This window comes from Vigna unguiculata, unplaced genomic scaffold (assembly GCF_004118075.2).
Source record: "Vigna unguiculata cultivar IT97K-499-35 unplaced genomic scaffold, ASM411807v1 contig_552, whole genome shotgun sequence".
Lineage (NCBI taxonomy): Eukaryota > Viridiplantae > Streptophyta > Magnoliopsida > Fabales > Fabaceae > Vigna > Vigna unguiculata.
The window spans coordinates 1,661-27,419 of record NW_021011270.1 but is presented as its reverse complement, the minus strand read 5'-3'; the positions used below and the strand labels follow the sequence as shown (position 1 = coordinate 27,419).

The 25,759-nt window shown below is 29.7% G+C and overlaps 1 pseudogene; it reads right to left on the bottom strand.

Moving 5' to 3' along the window:
* Nucleotides 1-23,286: 23,286 nt before the first annotated feature.
* LOC114172433 lies at nucleotides 23,287-24,768 on the bottom strand (annotated as a pseudogene).
* Between the last annotated feature and the right edge of the window lie 991 nt (nucleotides 24,769-25,759).

Genomic DNA, 25,759 nt, shown 5'->3' with positions numbered 1-25,759 from the left:
TTTTTTCTTATTTTTTAGGCTCGACAAGGATTAATCCTTGCTCCTACGTATCTCCATTTACAATGGAGAATGAGGGTTACGTAGTTCTATATAATCTTTTAGAAATTGTTGATTTGATTTTTTATTTTTTATAATTTTGAAAACCTTTTTATGTTTTTTGGTATTTTTAATTATTTGAAAATGAGTGTCACGCGACACGAACGGTAGGACAGACACTAAAATTAAACAAAAAAACTGTTTTTTTTATCTTTAGTTATTTATATTATTTTGATATATTTTCTAGAACAATAAATTGGAAAATTGGTGTCACGCGATGCGAGCGGCCGGACCCACACTAAAAGAAATGAAGAAAAACTATTTTTTATAATTTTAGAATAAAATATTTATGAATAGTAGAAAATAATATCCCTTAAAAAAAGATCGAACTTTAGGTGTAAAACAAAACACGTTCAATGTTGAAAGATAATATAAGAAAAAGGGAATGAATAAAAAAAAAGATAACGACAGTGACATACCTTACACACTTTTCAATTCCTCTTGTATCAATCTCACCCTCTCATTTTGTATATGATAACTACCTTTTCTCTATTTTTCTTTTCTCCTTTCTATTTTTTTTCAATAGAGATAATAAAAGAGGTGTGTGGGTGGTAATGAGAAAGAGATAGGAAGAGTAGAGAATATTGTTTTTCTACCTCCTTCAATATGTTTTTTTGTTTTGTTTGAAAGAGAGATAAAAAGGAGGTGTGTATGTGGGAGTGGTGATGGAAAAGAATTAGAGAAGTGTAGAGAATTTTTTGTTTTTTGGTAATCATGACAGAGTGCGTATTTATACTCATACCTTGCAATATCAATGCAATCTCAACCTTAATTGTAATGAACAATATAAGGAAGGAATTGATCATGATAGCAACACGTGAGATTGCAAATTTGAAGACAAATTTGACCATTCCAGTGGAGATGGTATATATCTGAAAGAAAAGAACAAGGTGACAATTACCAAGTAGAGGGTCCTAATTCGACACAACATTTTTTATTCTTTTTTTAAAAAAAAAAAATAGGCCAATCCCGAGGAGAGAGTCTATATCTTAAGGATTCAACGACCATTACGATGTAGAGGATCCCGATCCAAAAAACCATATGCTTTTTGTTCTTTTTTTTACATTTTTGAAAAAACCAAATTAGCCCACTCCCGTGGAGAAGGTCTATTAAAAAGATTCGGTGACCATTACCATGTAAGGGTCACGATCTGACAAAGAAATCAATAACCATTGGCTCGTAGAGGGTCTTGATGTAAAGAGATCGATGACCATTGCCTCGTAGAGGGCCTCGATGTGACATAAGAAATCAATGATCATTGTCTCGTAGAGGGTCTTGATGTAAAGAGAAAGATGACCATTGCCTCGCAGAGGGACCCGATGTGACATAAGAAATTAATGACCATTGCCTCACAGAGGGTCTTGATGTAAGGAGATCGATGACCATTGTTTCGCAGAGGGCCTCAATGTGACATAAGAAATCAATGATCATTGCCTCGCAAAGGGTCTTGATGTAAAGAGATCGATGACCATTGTCTCGTAGAGGGCCTCGATGTGACATAAGAAATCAATGACCATTGCCTTGCAGAGGGTCTTGATGTATAAAAGAAGAATATGAATTTTGCTTTTGAAGTGTCGACAAACATCGCGTGAATGTCTAACATTGGTGAGACTTACATAAAAAATTATCATTGTTGACTTTTTTTTTTGAAATGATTTTCAATGATTTTGTGGAGTATGATGGATGATTTGATGATGCATGACATGTTATGATTTTCTTTTTGAACCTATATGATGATGTATACATGGATGCGTGGATGAATGAGTGGAATTTGATTTTTCATTTTTTTATTTTTCCTTTATTTTAATTTGAGAGCAAGGAAAATTAGGCTTAGAGGCTAGAAAAAAAAACTGTGAGGCCAGATAAAACTAGATTTAGGGACCAGTGTGGAAAATGGGCTTAAGGTATATTGGTAATTCATATGAATGAAGAGGATTTTGATTGAAAAGATGGAAAATATTTTATTCAAAAAGATGGATGACGCATGTATGCATGACATAGTATGATGTATGAATTACCTTATGTATGAATTTTTCTTTTGCATTTGTTTTAAAACAAATTTGAATTGTTCCCCATTTCATGGTTATTTCGAATTCATGGAATCATTCTACTTTGATATTTTTTTTACTTTTTCAAATCATTTCTTTGGTCTTATTAGTTTACTAACGAACACTTTTTTTAATCAATTCTTTTAAAACTCTATTTGAATGACATCCATGAAATTGCCAAGGGCTTGAAAAGGCTTGGATGAGGTAATGAAGATTAACTAGGGAGTTGCCCCAATTTGAATTGGTCTCAGGGCACAAAATGTGTTTAGGCTTTCCCAGTTATTAATGGTATGAAGAAAATGATGGGGACTTCAAAAAAACAATTGCCCCTGGTGTGAGAGCCTAGGATGGTCTTAGGGTGTAAAAGCGTGTTTGACTTATCCCAATTGAGGAGATTGAAAATGAGGAGGTCTTCACAAGTTGCCCCTAATGTGATCACAGTCTTTGATGTAAATAAATGCCCAAATTCAGAATGAATTATGGGAATAAACAAAGTGACTGCCCTAGTTTAGGTTTGGGATTGATAAAGATGTACTATTTTAAGGTTGGTCAAGATTTAGGCTTAGAGTGGGGTTATTGTTGGAGCAAAGATGGAGTTTCATGAAGAATGAATTGAAAGAGGACAACCCAAATTTAGCTTAATTGTATGATTGCCCATGCTAATTTTAAAGCTTTGGAAATATGTCACCCCAAAGTAAACTGCCCCAGTATTTAAAAACAAATCTCTGAACACACATTTTTAATCTTTTTTTTCTATTTTCTTTTTAGAACAAACCTATTAGCAAATCAAAGTTTTCCTCTAAATTAAAACCTTTGAAAGATAACAACCAATCTATGATCTGTGTGGACTTTATTAGGCTTGTATTATGGCCAAGGCTAGGGGTATGGAAGTAAATGATAGTAAAGGCCCAAACAAGTGATGTGGGATTGTTTCAACAAGGATCTTTGAATAATGTTTCATTAAGAATTTGTTTGACTTCTTCTTGTTCACCTTTTTTTTTCTTTCTATATTTTGACCTTTTATTCTCATTTTTCAAACTTTTGCTTTTTTTCTATATAACTATATCATTTCTTTCTTTTTCTTTTTTATTTTTTTATATTTTTGTATTGGTGAACTACCAGTTGGATGAAACAAATGCAAACATTATGTCAACCCTTAGTGTGAGGGTGACCTTTGTTTAGGATAATTTGAAAGAAATTTTTTGGAAGGTTCAAATTGGGTAGCAAAGGATATTGTTTTTTTTTATAAAGAAACATGGTCACACATCATTTCAAATCATGGTTGTTTTTTCTCAATAAAAACTTTAATTCAAAGGAGAATAATTTAGTTCATGTAACAGGATGTCCCTTGTTTTGTTCTTTTTTTTGCACTTTCTTTTTTGCCTTATTTCTTGCCTAGACTGTCATTCAAAGTTGTTAGTCTAGCGAAGTTTTCTTTTTTGTTTTTTTTTTTTTTGTGTTCAAAGAGTTTCTTGAAATCATTTTAAGGTATGTGTCCCCTTTATGATGATCCTCTATGAAAATGAAAACAAGGATTATGGTGGAAGAGAGATGGATAGGGAAATAGATTTGAGCAATCTCATGCATGCAAGATTAGATGGGTACTTCAAAAAAATGATAACAAACTGATGAGTCATTATTTTCCTTCATTCCACTAGCCCTTGTGTACCCATTTGACAGTTGTTCAGTACTTAATTGTTCATCTTTAGTGTATTTTCATCTGTTGGACTTTATTAGGCCACTGTTCCGAATTTGGGTTAATTTCGCATTATTTGGCCTAATTTTCGTTTTTAATTATTTTTAGGTATTTGGGTGAAGCAAATGTTGGAGCTTAGACATTAATATTCAGTTGAAGAGATATTGCTTTTATTTATTAGAATCATATCACTAATTTCTCTATCAGAACAAAGGTAGAAGATATGTTGAGTTGTTGGGCTCATGAAGAGGGGTGTGATAACAAATTAGGCTCTTCCTTCTTCTTCTTTTTTTCTTTTTTTTTTCATCTCTCTTTTTTTCTTTTTTTTTCTAAAATTAAAGTTTGGAAATCTTTGAAGAAAATTTTGTTTCACATTTTTTTTTATTTTCCATTAACTAAAAAACTTTATTTTATTTATTTTTTTATATATTTTTTTTAAAATAAAATTATTCACCTAGACGAAATTGAGTGTTGACAACTATTAATATATAAACGCATATCTTCCGCATAATATAACTAAATAAAATAATTAAAACAAATAAAACAACAACTTAAATCACTTAAATAATTATCCCAATATTTCATAATTCAGTATATTAAATAAATTAACAATCTTAATCAAAATCATTAATTTCTTCCAATGATTTCTATTTATTCTAAATTTTTTCGGATCTTACACATATTTTTCAATAACAAAAGCAAGAAAATGCCTCTTTTTTGTTTAATTGTTAGTTCTTTACTTTATATATATTTAGTGAAAAAATTAAATAAATTGAATAAAAGTTGAAGAGTGACATAGGTAAGTGAAGTTGAGGTCTAGTGGATATTGTGTGTAGGTGAGAAAAAAACAAATGAGAATGAATTTTGTGAGGTTGAGATAAAAAAAAATAGATTTAGAATAAAATTAGTTATTATATTTATTTGAAAATGAATATTTTTATTTTAAATTATAAATATTTTATTTTTTATTAAATATACTTAAAATGAAATAAACTATAACATTTTATTTTAATGTGTTTAGAGTTTTTGTCAAAATAATTAAAACATTTTTTAAAAAAGTGATATTTTTATTTTAAAAATATATTCTTTATTATTTAATTTAAATCTAATACATGTATTTCCTTTTAGTTTTTAAATCAATTTTACTTCTACTCAACCTTATGCCTGATTAATTTTAGACAATTCTATTAATTCATTAATTGTTATAAATATCTCATATTCATATCTTATATTTTATCTCCCATTATATTTTAAAATTAAAAATTAAATAAAAATTAAATATAGTTGTTCATACGTACCAACTTCGCATATAATACACCACAAATCACTCAATTAATTCAATATCATAAACTATTCATTTTTTTTTCATATTATTAGTTTTATTTCCAAGAAAATTCATCTTAGTTAATAAAATCTAGCCTCTCACAATTGAATATTGAATCATGAGAATATAACTTCAATTTTAAAATGGATCAGTTAAATATATATATATATATATATATATATATAATATAAAATAACCACTTTATTATCTCATATCTCTAGAAGGTATTGTTCCTTTTTATTATCCAATTTTACATGCTAAATATAATCACATAACTTTTGCGTTTTGCTTTAGAGATGGAGTGAAATTGGGGAAAAACTCTACCTATGCAAAATAAAAACTGAAGACAACATGTGCTATATATACTAGAAAGGAACAAACTGAAGCGATATAGAAAAATAATGAATTTCATTTACTTAACAGGGTTTATTGTGATAGGGTAAAAGCTTTAAATAAACATGATTTGGTTCACTAAATCCAAATTTTGGATTTTTGTTTTATCTTAGATAATTGGATTACTCATAAAAAATTTATAAAAACATTTGACCATGAAGTGTGTTTTTGAATTCGTGTTTCAAAATTATTACAATAAATATATATTAGGCTATTAAGTTTTGATATGAAATATGATTTGGCATATAGTAAGTTTTAATTTGGCCTATTTGTCAGATAGATTAACTTAATATTTTTTAACGATATGTTTACTTAAATGTATTAGTTTTAATATTTCTAATAAATATTTTAAGGTAAAAGGTTGATTTGTTTAAATAAATGCAATTAATAGAGTGATAATAGTATTACTCAATTACTACGATATTAATTTTTTAGTATAACAATTTTAAAATTTATGTTTTTTTTTTTTGTTGTAACTGAAATCATATGGTAAACTATAATAAATAAATTCAAGATGATATTTAAGATGAACTTTTGTAAGTAACATGGATAGTTACAAATTAAACCCACATATATTATTTTATATGATGATAAATTTAATTAAAATATTTTTGTGTAGTTGCCTCCTTTTCTTTACATAGATTGAGTAAAAAAATAAATGACGTGAATAAGGGGTTTTTTCCTACACCTCAAAGATTACTTCTACACCTCAATTTTTTTATTTTTAAATTACAAAAAACCCATTGTCCATTTAACCAGAGTCACACACATCTCACCTGAAAAGTTTTTTTTTTATATTCTTCATTTAAATTACAAAAATATTCTTCAGTGAAAAGTTTTTTTAGATGTAAACTTCCAATGAAGAATATTTTCAATTATCATGGTAAAAAAGTTATGAACTTCCATACCTCAACAAAATATATATCTATGTCTATATATATATATATATATATATATATATATATATATATATATATATATATATTTAAATTTAAATTTAGTGTTTATTATTTTTTAAGTTAATGTATAACTTAATTTTGTTTATATTTTAATACATTATAAAAACAATTATATATATATATATATATATATATATTTACATTACTATTTTATTTTATTTTTAAAATATATATTTGTAACGTCCCATTTAATTATTACGCGAAATTAAAGGAAAACATCACACAAAATAGTATTATAGCGTAGTCCTGGGGTCCTTAACACAACCCCTACAACCTGGGCACACCACGATGCCAACGGAAAACCAGATACAAGTCTAGCAAAAGAGAATAGAGTAGCAAGGCGTAAAAAAATACATAGGCCATAGCCCTAACGAAAACCATGAAGAAAATAAAAATTCCAGCCCTGATGGCTAAGCAACAGAATCGTTGTTTCCTTGTTGACCACGAGAACCTCGCCCATCTTCTCCCATCAATCGAATTGATGATCATCGCAAGAAAGAAGAACCACATACAAGACAACACACAACAACATGGTAAGCTAGAGCCAACAACATTTTTATCATACAATCAAATATATATTTTCACCATTCAATATCCATACAACATCCAAGCATGTTATGACTTTCCAATCAATACACTATGACTCGACTCGACTCATCTGGATATGTATAACTTGGTCGGATTCAGCGGATGCTTGCACTTGTGGTGGATACCTCTACTCACCCCCGAGCTATGTGTTACAAGTGTTATAATGAATCAAGTTTCCCTCACCACAAGGTTAATCCTTAATGAATTTCGGGCCTCCTGCCACTATCACCACAGGAGTCAGTCCGCTCTAAGTGAGACTAACTGACCCCTTAGAGCGTCAGGATGCAACCTTACCTTGAATCCTTACCTAGTTATACAGATGGGGCACCACCATGGACACCCACTAACATGGGCCATGGAATTACGTCCCGACCACTGAAGCGCGACCCTGATAGTCTCACCTAGAGACTCCAAGGAATTAAGCACTGACACAGACCAAACATAATCACGCGGCCAAATACTGTTTACCATGCATGCATACGTTAATCGTACCAACCTTTAAAGCCAACACCTTTCATGTTCCATGCACCAAGGATTTCCAAATCATCTCGTTATCATGCCTCTTTAATACCAACCATTTCATTACAATCTCATGTTAAACTCATATCAACCCATTATTCATAATTCATGACTTGCATCACTCAATCATACTCATTCATCTCAAACTTTTAGCACAGTACTTAAAACCAAGCAAGCATTATCCATACAAAGCGAAGAAAACAATCACACATCGCACGGCCTCGCCCAGCACCTCGCTCAGGCTGGAGGGTCTCGCTCAGGAGAGACGTTCTCGCCTAGGCGAACCCCACTTTGCCTAGGTGAGGGCTAAAAAAAGGGAGCAGAAGCACACGCGGGATCTCGCTTAGGCGAGACCCCTCTCGCTTGGACGAGATGCTCGCTCGCTCAAAAAAAACATAGTGGGTCGCTTGAGCGACCCTTCGTGGCAAAAAAACCTAGGCGAGCCCCTGTTAACCTTGCCTAGGCGAGACGTGCCCGCTTAGGCGAGTTTAACAGTCCTCGCCACTGTTTTCTCTTGCAGCGGACAACATAGCACACCAAACAATGATCCAATCATTTTATACATCCATAATAGTGCTCAAAATGCAATCAAACGCAAGACCAACACCAACAACCACAAACATCTCAGACATTTAGGAGGGTTCTAGCTTCCCTTACCTGGAAAGGGAATAAGAGGACTTTGGCAGCCAAGTGTGAGAACACAGCAGCTCAAGGAACGAACGGGGGAGCTGAAAGGATAGAGAAACAGAAGCACGAGATGGGTTACTTGGAAACCCTAACTGAAAAAAAAAACGAAAAGGAACAATGGACACGAGTATGGGCTAGCAACAATACTTACATGGAGTAGGAAGTAGCTTCGAGCTAGCTTGAAGGTGGCAAGAACCTAACCCTAGCAGAGCTTTTTGTGAGAGGAAAAAAGAGATGACGGCTGAATCTGTGAGAATGAGGGAGTGGGAGCGTTAGGGCAGCTTAGGGTTTAGTTTTATCTCTTGGGCCAGCCCTAGGCCCAATTACAAGGGGCAACCCTAACACATTTCACCTGAAAAGTTTTTTGTATATTCTTCATTTAAATTACAAAAATATTCTTTAGTGAAAAGTTTTTTTAGATATATATATATATATATATATATATATATATATATATATTTACATTACTATTTTATTTTAGTTTTAAAATATATATTCAGAAATATTATTATCTTATTCCAATTTTAAAATATATATTAAAAGATAACAAATAAATAAAACAGAAAAATGATAAACTAAAGAAAAATAATTAAAGTTTAAAAAATTAAACTTGAAATAAAATTTAAAAAGTTAAAACAGAATAAAAAGAATTATATATATATATATATATATATATTATATGCTTCAAAAATTAAATTAAATTAAAAAAAAATTTAAATTAAGTAAAAAATATAAATAATTTTATTTAAAATTAAATATTTTAAAGTTTATCATTAACTTTATAGTTTATGTTTTATTTTTTTTATTTTTATTTTTTACTATTAATATTTTACATATTTATATATTTTACAATTTTTAATATTTCTTTATATATATTTTAAATAAGATTAAACTTTAAATTAAATAAAATAGTAAAAAAAATCTATATATATATATATATATATATTTATATATATATTTCTTTTGTTAATTTAAGGTCTAATTATTTTTTTAGTTTAATTTAATTCTTAATTTCATTTATTTTTCAAAACATTGTACAAAAATAAAATTAAAGATACATACATACATATATATATATATATATATTTAATATTTTATTTTATTTTATTTCATTTTTAAATATATATTAAAAGATAAAAAATTAATAAAATAAAGAAAAAATCATTAAAATTCAAAAAAATTAAACTTTAAATTAATTTAAAAACTTTTAAAGAGAATCAAAAAATGAAATGTATACATATAGATATTAATTATACATATACTTTAAAAAATAAATAAATTTAATACATATATTAAATTAAAAAATAATTAAACTTTAAATTAAATACAAAATACTTAATATGTTTTAGATTTTATTTTATTTTATTTAAAGATTTTTTTTAATTTTAACTTTAGCTTTTTATTTTTTTTTAATTTTATAAGATTAAATTTTTTAGAAATTTATAGTTTTTTCAAATTTTAGTATTTCTTAATATATTTTAAAAGTATAATAAAATATTAATAATAAATATATATTAAGAAATATTCATATTTTATTTATTTTTAAAATATATATTAAAAGATAAAACGCAATAATAAACTGAAGAAAAAATAATTAAAATTCAAAAAATTAAACTTTAAATAAAATTAAAAATCGTTATCACAGAATAAAAAATAAGTCAAGCTAAAAAATAATTAACCTTTAAAATAAATAAATAAATTATTCTGCTTTAGATTTTTTTAATTTTATTTTAATTTTTTTTTTTAATTTTATCTTTAGCTGATTTGTTTGTATTTTATTTATCTTTTATTTTGAATATTAATAGTTTTCAAATTTATTTATTTACAATTTTTAATATCTTTTATATATATTTCAAAAATAAAATAAAATATTAGCATATATATATATGCAAATATATACCTTAATTTATTTTTTATATAATGTATGAAAAATAATTAAATTAAAAATGATTAAACTTTAAATTAAATAAAAAGTAAAGAGAAAAAAAAAAATATATATATATATATATATATATATATATATAATTATACATATATTTTTTTTGCAATTTTTAAAATTTATAATAAGAAATATTAATATTTTATTGAATTTTTAGAAAATTTATTAATAGATAAAAAATAAATAAAACAAAAATATAAACTAAAGAAAAAATAATTAAAATTTAACAAAAAGTAAACCTTAAATAAAAGGAAAAAATGTTAAAACAAAATAAAACTTTGTGTATTACTAGTAATCACGATTTATTCTTCATATAAATTAAGAGGTGATTTAAATAAATGGATTCTGAATGGAATTACTAGAAGTGAGTAACTCAAGAACATCTCATCTTGAGTTCATTTAAATCTCCAAGGTCATAGCTCAACCTACAATAATCAAATATTTATTTATCATAATTTTTATTTTGATATTAAACCATATAATTGTATAAATAAATAAATAGGATTAATGCATAACTAAAAATAAATAAAGAGGACCAATACGTGACTAGAGATAAATATAAATAAATGAAAGTAAATACAAATTAAATAATTAGGATCAGTGCATAACTGGATATGAAAATAAATAAATAAATAATATTGTGAAGTAAAATACAAGTTAAAAAGAAGTTAGGGACACCTCACTTAAGGTAAATATAAAAATAAAGTAATTATGAATAGATGAAAAGATAAAAAAAGTATAAGAATAAGGTAATAAATGTTTTCTCCCCTTATACCAAGGTTGTATTGAGACTTTGATGATATATAAATTTATTTTTCCTCTTTCTTCTCATACTGCACTACTCTACTTCTGTTTCTATTTGTTTGTTCTTATTGTCTCTCTTCTCCTCCCCATTTCATTTACCTCATCCTATTTATACTATCATATATAATCATTACATTAGTTTAAATTGAATTCAATTTCCTTTAATTTTAATTTTGTTGTTTCAATTTGATAAGAGTTTCTAGTTCATAGATTTTTCTTTTTACAATGAAAGGATAGAATCCCACTAAATGTTACATTATCTTTTCATTTTCTCATTTTTTATATATTAATAGTTTTTCTAAAATTATTATATATTTATTACTTAATTTTATGTTTATCCATTTGCTTTTGAATATTAGTCCAATCAATTTAAATGTTTTTCTTCTATATTTTTATATATTTTGTTCTGTACACGTATATGTATATATATTGTTAAGCCAATATATAATTTTATAGTATTATTATATTATTATTAGTTAATTAGTTTTGATTTCCTAAGAGTTATGCGTTCACAATTCATTTCATGATGCATTATTATTTCTAATAATAATAATTTAATAATATTTATAATATAATAAATTGTTAATAGAATTGTTGCATTGAATTTTATTATAATTTTTTTTATGTTACATGTTACACTTGAAACACACAATTTATTGAAGTAATATATTAAGATAAAGAATTTTACTTTCTTAATTAAGATTTATTATGATACAGTGGAAGCTTTTAATAAACATATTTTTGTTCTCCAAATTCAATTTTTGGATTTTTGGATTTGACCATAATTAATTATGTATGTTTTTGAATTTATCTTTAAAAATTCTTGCAATAAAAGTGTATTAGGCTATTGAATTTGTATTTGAATTATGATCTAGATTAAATTTGAATTTGGCCTATTTTCTAAATAAGTTAGCTTAAATTTTTTTAAGGATTTATATACTTAAATGTATTAGTTTTAGTATTTTAAATATTTCTTTTAAATTTAAAAGCTTAAGAAGTTGATTTGTTTAAAGTGATAATAGTACTACTCTATTAGTACCATATTAAGTTTTTATTATAATAATTTTAATATTTAAATTTTATTGTAATAACTGAGATTATAATATCATGGTAAACCACACTAAATGAATTCAAGGCGAGATTTAAGATAAACTTTTGTGACTAACATTGTTAGTTACAAATTAAACCCACATATATTATTTTATATTATCTAATTGATAAATTAAGATGAAAATATTTTTCTAAATTTTTGTATTTGTAAAAAAAGAAAAATTATAAAATAAAATATTAGATATAAAGTGGATGTCAAAATTTATGTGTGAAAATAATAAAACTCTAAATTAAGCCATGTATATTATATTCTACAATATTCTCCATATCATCAACTACAAATTCATGATGACAAATATCCACATATAGCATACTAAAGTGCAAATTAATAAAACTCCACTTAGGGCAAAAAGTTTACCATCACTCCTTCTTCCCTCTTTATTATTTCCACTCATATTAATAGTAAGTTACCACGTGCATACCTTTCAACAACAAAACCAAGAAAAATGTTTTAAGTCGTTAGAAGATATCTGTCTTCCCATTCTCTCACTTGCCTCCTCTTTCTTTAATTGTTAGCTCTTTTCATTAGAATAAAATTAGTTATTATATTTATTTGAAAATAAATATTTTCTTTTCTTTTAAATATACTTAAAATAAAATAAACTATAACATTTTACTTTAATATGTTTTCTTTAAATTTGATCGATTTTTCAAATTTGAATGTTTTTTAAACTTAATGCTTTTTTAATTATAGATAATAAATTTTACAAGTTAAAAAATTATTTGATTTAATTTTATAATTATAATAATAATCTATACCTATAAAAGATTTCCTTTGTAAGGTTCATTTTTATTTTTGAATTTTATCCTTTAAATAATTTTTAATTTAAAATAATTAGTTTATCAATTTTTTTTATATGTGACAATTCTTTTAGTAAATCGAATTTTTTTTTAAACTCACCCATTTTTTTATTATAAAATTACTTACAAAGTAAATAAAAAAGTTTATAATAAAAGATTAAAATTTTAAGTTGAAATCTTTGAAGATGTTGATCACGTCTTACTGTAACACCCCATTTAAATATTAACATAATCAAATGGAATATTACACAAGATAACATAAAAGGCCAATTTGCGGAGTATCAAGTCACTCCTTACAAATATCCAAGGTACTTAAAAATTGAAATACTAGGGCACACCACGATGCCAATAACTAGAAAAAGAAAATAGTTCAACAATGTTTAAAATAAATACTTAGACAGCAGATAATACATGGGCCATAGCCCTAAAGTAAACTCTGAAAAGAGGGATTTTTCCAACACGAACTAAGCAGCGAAACATCCACCACCCTGATGACCACTAAGAGTTCTCGCATCTGCTCACATCAATAAATTGATGATCATCGCAAAACGAGAAAACCACACACATAACAATCAAACAAACAAAGGGTAAGCTAGAGTAGAAAACAGTTTATCATGCAATCACAAGCTATTACACAATCCAACTAGTATATGTCATCCAAACATGTTATGACTCCTCAAGCAATACACTAGACTCGACACGACTCATCCGGATACATATAATCTAGTCAGATTCAGCTGATGCTTGCACTTGTGGTGGATACCTCTGCTCACCCCCGAGCTAAGTATTACAAGTGTTACAATGTCTCAATCCCCACCCACAAGGTTAGCCCTTGATGAGTTTCAGGCCTCCTGCTACTCTCACCACAAGAGTCAGTCCGCTCTAAGTGAGACTAACTAACTTCTTAGAGTGTCAGGATGCAACCTTACCTTGAATCCTTACCAAATTATATAGATGGGGCACCACCATGAACTCCCTCTAACAGGGGTCATGGAATTACGTCCCGACCACTGAAGCACTACCATGAGGTCTCACCTAGAGGCTCATGGAATTACGCACTGACCCAGACCAAACATACACAACCAATAAAGTAATATTTATCATGCACATAACTCTCATGCCAACCTTTATAACCAAATCCTCATTCATATTCCATGTTGAATCCATTCCAACTCATCCTTCCCAATCCATGAATATAGAATTTCACCTCATATCAATACCATGCCATTTTGATACCAACCATTTCATTGAAATCACATGCCAAGATTTATCCAAGCTCATCATTCATAACTCATACACCCACTTACTCATGCATATTCACTCATCTCATGCTTTAACATAGCAATCCAACTTAACATCACATTATGCAAACGATTTAGGGATTTTAGAAATAAAACTGCAGCTTGTGTAAAGCTCAAAAAATTTTTCTATTTATATTGAAATTAAATATGATTGAATCAAGAACCAAATGAAACAAGAACCAACTTAATTGAATAACGATAAAGAAAGTTGTAAACCAAACAAGCAACAAAGGTCAATGTTGTCAACAACTAAACTACAGTGATCTTGCGATAAAAACTGCTCTCACTACTGAGCTCCGATTTAAGATCGGACTGCTCAAAGTCAAAAACTATGTGTTAAGGTTCATTTGTTAAAATATCAGCTCGATCCAACGGTTAACGAAGTAGTGACTTTCATTTTATGAAAAGTTTGTAGTGTTGTCAACAACCAAACTGTAGTGACCTTGCGATAAAAACGGCTCTAACTACAGAGCTCCAATTAAAGATCCGACCAGTCAAAGTCAAGAATTCTGTGTTAAGGATCAGCTGTTAAAATTTCAGCTCGATCCAACGGTTAACTCAGTAGGAATCTTCATTTTACGAAACGTGTAGAATGCAGAAAAAGAGTAGTGCCACATCCATCAAACATACTTGCACACCATACATTTTTATTCGACCAATAGCCTCATTCAAGCATCACAGCCATACAAACAGACCAAAACTTGGCAAAATAACTTTATATACATAAACCTAGCTTCCTTTACCTGGAAAAAGCTAGCAGAATATCCTGAAACCCAAGCAAGTGAGTACTACCGACCACGGAGCAGATTTACGATTTGTAAAACAGTGGAATAGATTCAAAATGGGTTACCATGGTGAACCCTAGTTAGAATCATGATGATAGAGCTGGGAATGAAAAAGGTACGGTGGAGAATCAACTTACATGGATTGAAGAATGGGGTTGAGTTAACACAAAGAAGGGTAAGACCTAAACCCTATCAGAGCTTCTGTGGAGAGAAAAGGGAAGAGCGAGAGCACTGATTTTGGCAAGTGAGTGCAGAATGAGGTTCCTTGGCTGCTTTAGGGGCCTTGTCACCCTATGGGCCAGCCTTTAGGCCCAACTGATTAGGGGCAACCCTTAAAAATAAGAGCAGAAAATAATTAAGCCTTACATTCTCCCTAACAAAAAAAATCGTCCTCGAAATTTCACCGATGGAATAGGAAGAAAACTATGTTTTCCTCATTTTTTTTCCAACAACTGCCACTTAGACATGACTGATAAAATGACTCCAACACCTATAGTCACTGGAAACTTTGCCTTTGTGCGAAGCGATATGTTCAGGTTTGTAGATTGGCTTACTCATTACACTCAAAGTAACTTCCAACTTGCAACCTAAAACTTGAATGCTCCTTCATACTTGCCCAACTAACTTGTATCTGATATACTGACTCACCTCTCATAAGCTCCCCACTACCTCTTGTAGGTTTTATCAAAGTCTCAGATGACTTTAAGTCTTAAACTATAGCATGTTCGTTATCACTTCCCATCACCTCGTTCACTCCTTTATGCCTCCACTGACTTGATCACTATTGAGTTTTGGCTTACTGCCTTACCATCAACACTCTTGACCACTTTTATGCATAACGACACTCATAACATCTTGTCTCCTTTACTGACTTCAACCAATGGTAACAAAGTCCACAACCAAGTCATTCTGGATCCAAATTAAGCTTTCCTCTATTACAACCACCAAATAAATTTTGGTATGTCACCTTCATTTCTGATCTACTAACTTGTAATTATCCTTCCACAAAAGCCTTAGAACCAGGTCTTTCCTTGACTTGAAATTTCAAACTAAGATTTTTCTAAATTATCTTTTTTTCCAACCTTGTTGAGAGACTCACTAGTTCTAGTAAGATGACTAGACTAATGAAATCTCCTCACTCATTCTCTTCCTAACCCAAACATTTATGTTTCTCAACCCACTCTTACTCTTACTTCGTCAACTCGAGGATCTCGAATTCCCTTCTCTGGCCAAACGTTTATCTCGCTTTCTCACGTCGAAGTTGACACCCTAACTTAAAATCATAACTCAAACCGTCTCCTACTCCTCTTGCACAACTTTCTCTGAGTAACTCCATAATTCCAACTCTAAATGATCACTGAACACCCTTACTTAGTACTCGTAAGAATGACGCATTCGCTGTTTATGAATAACTGGTTGTCGTAGTAATCACTAGGTCATGAGTAAGATAGTTCTTCCCACGCACCTCTTACCTTTCATAGGTATCTCGTCCCTCCATCCCGCTGCACCACTCTGATCAACACACAAGTCACTCATTCGTTTACTCAAAATGATGCTCATTTCATGTCTGCCGTGACAAGGAAGCAATCATCGCTAAGAAACCTTTCTCCAAAACTTCTATGGAACTTGCAAAACCCTTTGGACTCCCCTTTTTATAGTCTTAACATCCTATTTTCTCAACACTGTATCCACCTTTTTTAAACCATATGTCCTACTAGTCACTCCAACCTTCGTCAATACTCATCTTGAACATTCTAAAGACTCTCTTCACACTTGGAAAACTCGCTGCTAAACCTTGATGATACCTCTAACTTGTTTGAAATTCCTTACCTTCATCATGTTTCCACCCTTTAAAACCATAGGCCCGAAAATTCTATCCTCCCTTATCCAACGTTTACCCTTGAACAGTATATCCTCCCACTACCTCTCCTTTAAGATTCACCAAACTTACAGTCATCCTTGTGGTTATACTTAGTATAAGCCATTACTTCTCCAACATCTCCCCCACTTTCGTATTTACTTCAAATTCTCAATAGGAACCATCCAATAAGGAACTATTGGCACAAGTCCTCCTTCAGACACCAATGCAAAAGTGAACTCCACCACACAAAAAAGGTTAAAATTCTAGTACTTGCTTCAGAACACGTCTACAAACTCTTCTAATACTTATATCTTTTGCGTCTATTATTCACTTTCCTTTGTCAGGTGACTCTGATTCACATGACACTCTGCCCCCACTATTTAGCTTGATCCGTACTTCATACGCAATCACTGACTTATCCCTTTTTAATCAAAGTACACCACCTCATTGGTTGTCCCAGCTCATCAGAATGAGATTGAGAAAACAACCAATTCACCCTTGAGACTATGTCCCAACCTTGCAAAGGAAACAATTCAAATCGGGTTTGAATTTAAATACTTTGATCACCACGAAGGCACCACACACCTGAGCGAATCTTCACTTGGCTGCTACGGTAGCAAAACCCACAATCTCAAACTCAACTCCTTCTTGCAGAAAACCATGACTCCTTTACCATACTGGCGACATCAAAGAGTGCACGATCCTAAGCGAAGCCAAAACCCATAATCCAATCACCAACTTCGTAACATGTATCTTTTAAATTAGATCACCTGTGCTGACCACTTTAGTACCAATCATCGCAAACACTCTCATAGTTACTCAAACTTTTGTTTTCCTTTCCTCTTTCCTTGTGTTGTGACATTACTAACTGTCCTTCCCTACAAGAACAAAGTTAACTATGTGCTTCTCCTTTTGATACTTGAAATTATCCATCTCATATCTAATGTCAAACCTTCCTCTTTTGTGGGCCGCTTTACTTAGAACATCCCTTCTACTCTTAACTTGGGTAACTACTATCGCTGAGAAGACCCAACTACTTCTTACGGAATTTATCTGGTATGTAATTCTAAATATACTTCCTTCTCCTATAACATCATCATACTTGGCTGATCTTCAAAGCTCTGCTTCCAACTACACGTCTGCTTTCCTATACACTTCATGGTCTCCACCCTTAACCTCAAACCTTCCACACTATTCCACTTCAAACCTCAGACATTGTCACAACGTAAAGCCAAGTTGATTCCTCAAACCTTGCTTCACGAGCATGCACCAATATCTTTTTATACTAATCTCTAAACTCAACTCTTCATTTAAAACTTGTGGTATACGATCTTAGAACTCGATCTTGTAGCTCCCTCGGCCCAAAGCGTTGCTTCTTAACTTCCAACATCATTTCTCAGCCTTCTAAACCAAGACTCAACTTTCATCATCCACTGATATACAACTCTCTACATCTTCACATCTTGGAGACAAGAGATTGTCTCATAGGCCCTACGATTCCTTGTAAGGGTGAGTAGGTCAAGTTGAGCTTGAATCTGCATTCCCTCATCGCTACATACACCAGACACAAAACACTGAGGCGTAATAGGACAAACTAAAACATACAAGGCAACACTTCATCATCTACAGACAACCAAACCTTTTGTCTATCAGCCTTCCTTCCCCAAACCATTAGAATTAAGAAAGGAAAAACAACCTTTGATCTAGTCATGAGTGTGCACCCTCATCACTTTATCAAGACGTTTTCTGTTCTTAAAACTTTTGGTTTCACTGATAAACTTGACTAGACTTGACAAATTATGCCTGCGAGGCATGACAAACCCACAACCTCAGGTCATCTTAAGGACGAACTGCTCTGATACCATAAATGTAACACCCCATTTAAATATTAACATAATCAAATGGAATATTACACATGATAACATAAAAGGCCAATTTGCGGAGTATCAAGTCACTCCTTACAAATATCCAAGGTACTTAAAAAATGAAACACTGTGGCACACCACGATGCCAATAACTAGACAAAGAAAATAGTTTGACAGTGTTTAAAATAAATACCTAGAGAGCAGATAATACATGGGCCATAGCCCTAAAGTAAACTCTAAAAAGCGGGATTTGTCCCAACACACACTAAGAGGTGGAACCTCCATCACCCTGATGACCACGGGGAGTTCTCGCATCTGCTCACATCAATAAATTGATGATCATCGCAAAAAGAGAAAACCACACACATAACAATCAAACAAACAAAGGGTAAGCTATAGTAGAAAACAATTTATCATGCAATCACATGCTATTACACAATCCAAGTAGTATATGTCATCCAAACATGTTATGATTCCTCAAGCAATACACTAGACTCGACACGACTCATCCAGATACATATAATCTGGTCGGATTAAGCGAATGCTTGCACTTATGGTGGATACCTTTGCTCACCCCCGAGCTAAGTATTACAAGTGTTACAATGTCTCAATCCCCCACACATAAGGTTAGCCCTTGATGAGTTTTAGGCCTTCTGCTACTCTCACCACAAGAGTTAGTCCGCTCTAAGTGAGACTAACTAACTTCTTAGAGTGTCAGGATGCAACCTTACCTTGAATCCTTCCCAAATTATATAGATGGAGCACCACCATGAACTCCCACTAACAGGGGTCATGGAATTACGTCCCGACCACTGAAGCACTACCATGAGGTCTCACCTAGAGGCTCATGGAATTACGCACTGACACAGACCAAACATACTCAATCAATAAAGTAATATTTATCATGCACATAACTCTCATTCCAACCTTTATAACAAATCTTCATTCATATTCCATGTTGAATCCATTCCAACTGATCCTTCCCAATCCATGAATATAGAATTTCACCTCATACCAATACCATGCCATTTTGATACCAACCATTTCAGTGAAATCACATGCCAAGATTTATCCAAGCCTATCATTCACAACTCATACACCCTCTTACTCATGCATATTCATTCATCTCATGCTTTAACATAACAATCCAACTTAACATCACATTATGCAAATGATTTAGAGATTTTAGAAATAAAACTGCAGCTTGTCTAAAGCTCAAAAAAATTTTTATATTCAAATTAAATATGATTGAATCAAGAACCAAATGAAAAAATAACCAACTTAATTGAATAACTATAAAGAAAGTTGTAAATCAAACAAGCAACAAAGGTCAATGTTCTCAACAACTAAACTACAGTGATCTTGCGATAACAAATGCTCTCACTATAGAGCTCCAATTCAAGATCGAACCGGTCAAAGTCAAGGATTTGTGTTAAGGATCAGCTGTTAAAATTTCAGCTCGATCCAACGGTTAACTCAGTAGGAATCTTCATTTTACGAAAAGTGTGGAATGTAGAAAAAGAGTAGTGCCACATCAATCAAACATACTCGCACACCATACATTTTTATTCGACCAACAGCCTCATTCAAGCATCACAACTATACAAATAGACAAAAACTCGGCAAAATAACTTTATATACATAAACCTAGCTTCCTTTACTTGGAAAAAGCTAGCAGAATATCCCGACACCCAAGCAAGTGAGTACTACCGACCACGGAGCATATTTACAATCTATAAAATAGTGGAATAGATTCAAAATGGGTTACCATGATGAACCCTAGTTAGAATCATGATGACAGAGCTGAGAATGAAAAGGTACGGTGGAGAATCAATTTACATGAATTGAAGAATGGGGTTGAGTTAACACAAAGAAGGGTAAGACCCAAACCCTAGTAGAGCTTATGTGGAGAGAAAAGGGAAGAGCGAGAGTACTGATTTTGGCAAGTGAGTGCAGAATGAGGGGCTATGGCTGCTTTAGGGGCCTTGTCACCCTTTGGGCCAGCCTTTAGGTCCAACTAATTAGGGGCAACCCTTAAAAATAAGAACAGAAAATAATTGAGCCTTATACTTACCCCAAATAAACTACAAATAAAATAGAAGCACACACATAATCACATAAGTTTTGCCTTAGAGAGTAAGTGAGATTGGGAAACACTCTAACTAAGGCAAAATAAAAACTAAAGACAACATGTGTTGCACTTGAAACGAGGTAATATAGAAAAATAATAGATTTCACTATGTTAATTAGGATTTAAATAAACAAGTTTTGGTTCACCAAATTCAATTTTGGATTTTTGTTTTATTTTAGATGATTGGATCACTCATAAAAAATTATAAAGATATTTGACCATAATTAATTATGTGTGTTTTTAATTTTTCTTTCCAGGCTTAAATACCTTGTTAGTCCCAGTTTTCGTGAGCTTTGTTTGTTTGGTCCTCATTTTTTCAAGATGTTCAACATAGTTCTAATTTTTGTAATTTGTGATCAATTTGGTCATTTTTGCAGTCGCCGTTTAAATCTTTAACGGGATGTGAACAATAACTGTCATGTGTCACTCTGTGGTTTTTTTTAATTTTTTTCAATTTTAAAAATGTTGTCCACGTGTCAAGTCACCATTGTGACACGTGGCGGTATCTTGTGGCTTATATTCAATTTATTTCCAATTTTTCGTTAATTTTATTCAATTTAGTCCCAAATTTCATTAATTTTGTTCAAATCAGTTCCAATTTTGCTCCTTTCCAAATTGACCAAATTTAATTTCTATATAAATGTTGTACAATGAAAAATTTTCCTTCTAATTTTAAAAACAATAAAGAATTTTTTCTCTAATTTTAAACTAACTTTATCCCTATTTTTTACATGTACCAAAAATCAAACATATATAATAATTTCCTCCAAAAATATAGTTATGTTTGGTATAAAAAATAAAATTTTCAATATAACATTTATATAAAAAATAAATTTGGTCATTTTGGATAGAGACAAAATTGAGACTGAATTGAACAAAAATAACAAAAATTGGGACTAAATTGAACAAAATTAACGAAAATTGAGACCAAATTGAATATAAGCCATGAGATACTGCCACGTGTCATAATGCTGTGTTGACACATGGACAACATTTTTAAAATTAAAAAATTTAAAAAAAAAATTAAAAACCACATAGTGACACATGACAGTTATGGTTCATCTTCCGTAACTATTTAAACGACATCTTCAAAAAGGACCAAATTGACCACAAATTATAAAAATTAGGATAATTTTAAACATTTCGAAAAAATGAGGAACAAACGAAACAAAGCTCACGAAAATTGAGACCAAAAAGATATTTAAGCGTTCTTTCAACTATTGAGTTTTTACATGAATTAGATATGAGATATATTAAATTTGAATTTGGCCAATTTGTCAAATAAGTTAGTTTAATATTTTTTTTAAAGATTTATTTACTTAAATGTAATAGTTTTAATATTTCAAATAAATTTTTTAAATTGAAGAGGTTGATTTGTTTAAATAAATGTAAATAATATAATGATAATAGTATTCCTCTAATATTAAATTTTTATTATAATAATTTTAAAATTTATATTTTAAAATATTTAATTTTTCAAGTTAATTTAACTATTAATACATTATATACAACGCATTAAAAATAATTAAAATTAAAAAAAATTATATATATATATATATATTGTAATGTAAATATAATTATTATTTTAACTTAATTTATTTTTTAAGTTAATTTATTTTTTAATACATTATATAAAATTAAAACTATATATATTAATATATATTTTTTAAATATTTATTAAGAAATATTAATATTTTCTTTCATTTTTAAAATATATATTAAAAGATAAACTATAAAGAAAACATAAAATAATAAACTACAGAAAAAATAACTAAAATTAAAAAAAAAAACTTTAAATAAAATTAAAAGAAGTTAAAACAGAATATTAAAGAATATATATATATATATATGCTTTAAAAAATAAATAAAGTTACAAAAATACCATTTTTGTTTTGAATTCATTGTCTGTTTATAAAGATTTATAAAAAAATGTATGATTTTTTTTAACCATCTGTTTTCTTATCAAATCTTTGAAAATAGGCATTGCATAGAAAAAACGTTATACTTTTAAGTTAAACGTGATACAAGTTTCATAGGTGTGGTGTTTATAAGTGTGAGAACGTGTTGTAACAGAGAAGAGTCTGATACTATATTGAGATTTTCCTCCTAAGAAACAAACACAAAACAAGGAAAATATGTGATTGAAAAAATGTTTATTGATCTTGGTAGGAAGTAGCCTCCTGACATTAAATAGATTATTATATTAAATATTTAAAGTTCTTAAAAAATAGCATTAAATGACCTTAGTATTTTTATTTCCTTAACCTAATAACCTAAATTCACCCATGCTTATATATTAAGGTTAAGCATGAAAAGCCAAATGAGTGTAAAAACTAAAATAGAAGTGTTTATAGACTCTGAATGGTATCAATATCTTGTTCAGCTGGTTTTGGTCTTTTTAAATTCAGTTAGAGCATCATCAAAAGTGCTCCTAACATGGCGGCACATGAGCATCAGTTCCAAGCATCCATCTTTAAACACCTCCTTTGATGGATCCCCTACACAACCAATTCAACACAAGATTACAATGTCATACTTTATTGCATTTTTTTACAATGTCATACTATATTGCATTTTTTTATATCGACAAATGGTAGTTATTATAGTATTTGTTAGTGGTTATAGATATACATAGAAATTAAATAAGATATGTTTGTTCTTTATATACTATGGTTTTCTAAATTTCCATTTTTGAGAGACAAAAGAAGATAAATAGTCTTACTTGAAAGATACGATTCAAAATTGGTGTTTATAGACTCTGAATGGTATCCATATCTTATTCAACTGATTTTGGTCTTTTTAAATTCAAATAGAGCATCATCAAAAGTGCTCCTAACATGGCGGCATATGAGCATCAGTTCCAAGCATCCATCTTTAAACACCTTCTTTGCTGGATCCCCTACACAACCAAATTCAACACAAGATTACAATGTCATACTATATTGCATTTTTTTACAATGTCATACTACATTGCATTTTTTTTCTATATACAAATGGTAGTTATTGTAGTATTTGTTAGTGGTAGTAGATATATATAGAAATTAAATGAGATATGTTTGTTCTTTATATACTATGGTTTTCTAAATTTCCATTTTTAGAGACAAGAAGATAAATAGTCTTACTTGAAAGATACGATTCAAAATTGGTGATTCATCACTAAATTATTAATTATTAGAGACAAATACAAAAAATAGAGTAACATAACTTAGAAATAAATTCTTCATCTACCCATCCCAGTGTTTTCAAATCAAGAATCTTTTTATCAACTCAGGAATTGGGTAAACTAATTTAATGAAAAGAACTAATGAAAAAATTTATAAATCAAAATTTGAAAATTAAGTAAACTTATCAAATGAAAGTATTTATTATTATTCTATGTATATCCAAGAGAATTCTCAATTTCTCTCATCCTCTATTTTAAACTTTACCACTGAGTCATCATTATATCTCTACAAACGATAAGTATTGGAGGCTAAGAATTTTGTATGTAGTAGCGAAAGAATTTAGCATATACATGATTATTGTAGAAATTTTTTACTTATGTAAATTTGGTTCACTACGATAAAAAATTGACAAGAAACTCAACACACTTCTGCATTACCTGTTGTCTGGAGTCTGATATTAACTTGACTAAATTAGGATGAGGGATGCTGTACCCACAATATGTCACCCCTTGGACTGCAAAACAACATTAAAAACCTCAATAAATCAAGATAGATATATTGAATTAAACTCGCATAAGAATATTCACAATACCTACTCCTGATTTAGGGTGTATCAGATAGAATTTGTAAATGTATGATCCTCATCCACCAGGCAAAATGTTGATTTACTATCACCAGAATTTGACCCAAGTTCCATCTTTGTCATTAATCTGAAAGATAACATAACATATTTTTAAGAACAACCTTAAAATAGAGAGTCCTACATAGTCATTAAGAAATTGTCAATCACAAATTAGTTCTTTTGTGCATAAATAAAATATTATTCTTCAAATTTGTCCACACAACAGAAACAACAATCATATCTATGAAAGTTCCACTAATAGCAACAATCATCAAAACTTGGGATCGATCTATTTTACAATTTACACAACCTTAAGAAATAAGAATTGTACTAGTTTTTTTCATTAATGAGTCTGTACATATGATTACCACATAACCTAAATCATCATCAATTACACAAAGTGGTAAAATTTATAAAATTACATTGATTGACACATACAATTGTCAAAATTAAGAAGTAAAATCGTCAATATTTCTTAAAAAAACAAATCCTTATTTCCATGTACTATTACATAAAGAACTACTATTGCTACCAAAGTTGAAGATTGAAACTTTGAAGATGTTGATCACTTCTTAAACCAAATAAAGTGAATCGAACAAAATCACGCACGGATAATACTAAATCTTTGCGTGCGAGAAGTGAAATTGGGGAAAACGCTTTGCCTGAGGCAAAATAAAAACGAAACACAATGTGCGCTACACTTGAAAGGCACCGTTGATTGGAGTAATAAAGAAAACTAAAGAATTTCACTCTCTTAATTAGGGTTTATTGTGATACGACAAAATAATTTTAAATAAGCAACTCTATTCATAAAAATATTATAAAAATTTGACCATAATTATAGTGTTTTGAATTTGTCTTTCCAAATTATTATAATAAAAACGTACTAGAATATTTGCCAAAATAATTAAAATTTTTTTAAAAATGATATTTTATTTTAAAAATATATTCTTTATTATTTAATTTAAATCTAATACATGTATTTCCTTTTATTTTTTAAATCAATTTTACTTTTACTCAACTTATGTCTCATTAATTTTAGACAATTCTATTAATTCATTCATTG